We start from the raw sequence: 3,587 nt of genomic DNA on the forward strand, positions 1-3,587 counted from the left end.
GAGAGAGAGAGAGAGAAAGATGGTGTCTGGGTTCATGTAAGGACATGAGGAGAGCAGTGCCAGATAAAAGCAGAAATTGGGAGAGCATCCACATAGGCTTTGGGTTTCAGATGCAGTCCCGCCCGAGAGAGAGAGAGAGAAAGATGGTGTCTGGGTTCATGTAAGGACATGAGGAGAGCAGTGCCAGATAAAAGCAGAAATTGGGAGAGCATCCACATAGGCTTTGGGTTTCAGATGCAGTCCCGCCCCTCTTACAGGGATGAGGAGCMAAGCTGTCACTGATACCATCACTCATGTCAAGCGCCATGGAGTACAGGTGTCGAGGAGAGACAGATTCTGCCTGCTTTGACAAATAGGGGAAAGAGAGACCCAGAAATACCATAATAACTGTTTTGGATGGTTTGCTTGGTGTAGGTGTGAGACATGTATGTGTGAAACATGTAGAGCACACAAATAAATAATTGAATTAACTAGTATTGTAGTATGGTATCACAGGAGGCTGCTGAGTGGAGRACAGCTCATAATAATGGCCGGAACACACAAACCATGTGTCTGATGTCTTTGATACCATTCCACTGATTCTGCTCCAGCCATTACCACGAGCCCGTCCTCCCCAATTAAGGTGCCACCAACCTCCTGTGTATGGTAGGTAGCCTGTAAGCCCGATGTCAACAGAACATCAATCAGAAAACCTAACCAAAATGATTGTTTCTGACGCTGAAATAGAAGTAGCTATTATGTGTCAACTTAATCAGATAGTGGAGTACTAGGCCTTCAAGAATCACTCCGAGATATTCACTGAAAACTGTTGCTGCATAAGTGTCCACTCCACTCTTTGCTGGAGAGGCTGAAGTGKGGCACATGCCTGCTCTGTACGTACATTTAAGGACATACTTGCAGTATGCCAATCACGAACAGCCTAACTAACTAGCATCATCATATGCAATGGCTGGATGTGTAATGCCGCTACAGGAGATTCTCTTTCCTAATGAGATTATGAGGAGGGTAATACTGCGTTCCAAATGACACCCTATTCCCTATATAACCCTATTGGCCCTGRTCAAAAGTAGTGCACTTGGTTGAGAATAGGGTGCCAATTGGGACATACCGGGTGCCAGTAGGATGTAGCCTATATGTCTTGTGATGTATGTTATCTCTATGCCATGTAGCCTATGCCTGTACTTCATTTCAAAGAACATTTTCCTATKGGATACAGTATTCTATTCTTCCTTCCCGTACATTGCTCCTCTACTCAAGAAGAGAAAAAAGAAAGGGGGAAAAAGAAGACGATACTTGTGATGTGAAAGATGGAGGAAAGGAGGACAACTTGACTATGCCATGTGGTAAGGCTGTTAGCCTTACACAATGTACTCCATCTAATCCTATACAATTTTATCCTGGGGCCTGGGACTATAGGATAGTAATGGCTTTGGCAGAGATCAGCTGCAGGCAGGTGGCAACAATTACCAGCTGTGAATAAGATCAGGTGTGTCAATGGATCAAGCTGTTTAGAATCTGCTTCTGATCCAAATGGACTTCCTGTCACCAATTGCAACGTCGTCAGTGGCCATTACAAGGCAGTGGCCATTACCTGTCACCAATTGCAACGTCGTCAGTGGCCATTCCTGTCACCAATTGCAACGTCGTCAGTGGCCATTACAAGGCAGTAACTAAGCGATATATATTCAGTTTAATTCAAGATCAAATTTCCATATCTCGCTATTAAATACTGGCCTGTTCATACTAGCTGTAGGGGTGCTATATTCCACACWACTGAATCTAATTTGTTCTCCCTAAATGTTTTGGATRAAATAATTTAACAAGCCAGGACATTGGCAAGTGTCCTTCTCAAGTGATTACTTTTATTACACACGCATGGCTTATATAGCAAGCTCTAGGCAAGCAATAGGAATGCAGACAGTTTGTCCGAGCAGTACCGTGCTGTATGAACAATTTCACATTCCCTAACAAAAACCTAAATATAAACAAACAGCCAACTCTGAAGGCTGTCCTCCTTTTTCATCCTTCAAATACATATCATTTTTTATTTTAAAAGGAAGACAATATCCCCAAACTGGAATACAGGAGGTTGGTGAACTTGGTAAGTTATAGGAAGGAGAAGTATCCAAGGTTTGTGGAGAAGTTCTCACAAAGATATKAAAACAAGGAATATTTGGACAAGTGGGGATGAGAAAAAAGGCTATTTTAGGCTTAGGGGTTAGGTTTAGGGTTACAATTAGGGTTAGGCTTTAGGGGTTAGGGAGTGCTCCCGAGTGGCGCACCGGTCGAAGGCACTGCATCTCAGTGCTTGAGGTGTCACTACAAACACCCTGGTCGAATCCAGGTTGTATCACAACTGGCCGTGATTGGGAGTCCCAAAGGTTCATAAAAGAAAATAGGTTTAGGGGTTAGGGGAAATAGGATTTTGAATGGAAATCAATTGTTTGGTCCCCACAAAGATAGTAAAACAAATGTGTGTGTTTCTGTGAGTGTGTGTGTGCGAGCGGTGGGAGATAATTTATCTTAGTGGCATACTGTAATCTCTCCTGTGCCAAGATCCCTGGCCTTGTTTGGCRGTTGGCCCATTTGGCATGTGGAATTGTTTCAAATCTTAAATGGTTGGTTCCGGTTGTGCTCTTGACATACATTTATATAGACTGCTGCTTGACTACAACTGACAAAGAAAGTGTTCTAGGTGTACAATGGGGGTCCTCAAACCAGTGTGCCTGCTGTAACATTGGCAGGAGGACATCCATACTCTATTCACCTCACATTGTACGCTTAGCATACTACGTAACAGCAGGAGGACATGGCTGCCCGGTTAGGTCATAGTTGAAATCCTGCGTGACCTCTTGGCGTTTTTAACTAAGAACTAGTCCTCATGTAATTAGGATACGCTGCTCTAGTCCAATTACAGTCTCTTATGCAGCCAGAGATTGGGATTGGGAGTGAGAACACGTTTAAGTGCATGCGTGTGCCTATGACCTATTGGGTCAGAATCTTTCAAACCAGAACAATAAAACACTTGAGCAATAATCCATAATAATCCAAACACTTCATGTAAAAAGGTATTTCTACTGACTACTGTAGGGCTCCTACAACACAATCCTACTGTATTTTGCCTGGCAACAAAGTACTTAAGACACAGCGGTGTTATATTTGTGTAGGTATGACAACCTCAGTGTAGCTTAGGAAAACACTACAGTATGACAAATCACTGTTGACGTCAAAGAATTCCAACTATCCCAAACACTGAGCCTTATGTGTTACAATAGCACACAAGTAGAATGGGTACAACATAGCAGATGCCTTTGTGTGTTGAGGGAAAGAGAGGGGTGGGGGAGAGAGGAGGGGGGCACTGTTGTCTGATGTACATTAATCATAGCCTAATCCATCAAAACCAATTTAGCCTGATAGATCACCTTGTGCAGTCAGATAAATCCTTCAGCTACCAACATGCAGGAGGCAAATACATTCATTGCCTTGAGACACAGGGTTTATGGGTAAATGAACTCAGTCATACACAATCCTTTCCTCTTCCCATATTACTCACATACACTGTATGTTAATAAATAAGCATTTCAATG

Source organism: Salvelinus sp. IW2-2015, linkage group LG12 (assembly GCF_002910315.2).
Source record: "Salvelinus sp. IW2-2015 linkage group LG12, ASM291031v2, whole genome shotgun sequence".
Lineage (NCBI taxonomy): Eukaryota > Metazoa > Chordata > Actinopteri > Salmoniformes > Salmonidae > Salvelinus > Salvelinus sp. IW2-2015.